Source organism: Dendrobates tinctorius, unplaced genomic scaffold (genome assembly GCF_039654945.1).
Source record: "Dendrobates tinctorius isolate UK_male_01 unplaced genomic scaffold, ASM3965494v1 ptg000027l, whole genome shotgun sequence".
NCBI lineage: Eukaryota > Metazoa > Chordata > Amphibia > Anura > Dendrobatidae > Dendrobates > Dendrobates tinctorius.
In genome coordinates, this window is record NW_027361695.1 from 1,681,665 (window position 1) to 1,682,461 (window position 797).

Sequence of the window (797 nt, forward strand, 5' to 3'; positions counted from 1 at the left end):
TGGGGTGTTGTAATGTATGGGGGGCACTGTTGGGGGGTTGTAATGTATGGGGGGCACTGTTGGGGGGTTGTAATGTATGGGGGGGCACTGTTGGAGGGTTGTAATGTATGGGGGGCACTGTTGGGGGGTTGTAATGTATGGGGGGCACTGTTGGGGGGTTGTAATGTATGGGGGGGCACTGTTGGGGGGTTGTAATGTATGGGGGGCACTGTTGGGGTGTTGTAATGTATGGGGGGCACTGGAAGGGGCATCGTTATGGACAGGAGCACTGCTGGTGGAGTCGTAATGTCTGAGGGGCACGATGGGGGGTTGTAATGTCTGAGGGGCACTGTGAGGACGTTGTGATATATGGGAGGCACTATGGGAGCTTCGTAGTGTATGGTGGCACTGGTGGGGGTCATCGTAAGGAGGGTTCTGTGGGGCATTGTACCGTATGGGAGGCGGCGCGGGGCACTGTAATATATTTGGGGCAGTCGTCACCGCACATTTACAGAGAGTGCAATGGCTCAGTCATCAGCCTAGAACTTGTCAGCTTTTCATATTCAGTCCATTGAAAATCTAAGCGCCAGCCTCTGCCCCAGCAGTAATGGCAGACACTATGACGAACTACAGGAGAAAGGGACAACTCACGACCACAAGGAGTTTTATTACACACTAGTTACTGGTGCCCTTCCAGTTGGGAGACTACAACTCAGGAGCCGCCGACCAGGAAGCAACTACAGTAATGTGGATTATGGAGAAATCCTCCAACACACTGACTGCACAAAGGAAAAAACTACATCTCCCAGCAGGCTCAG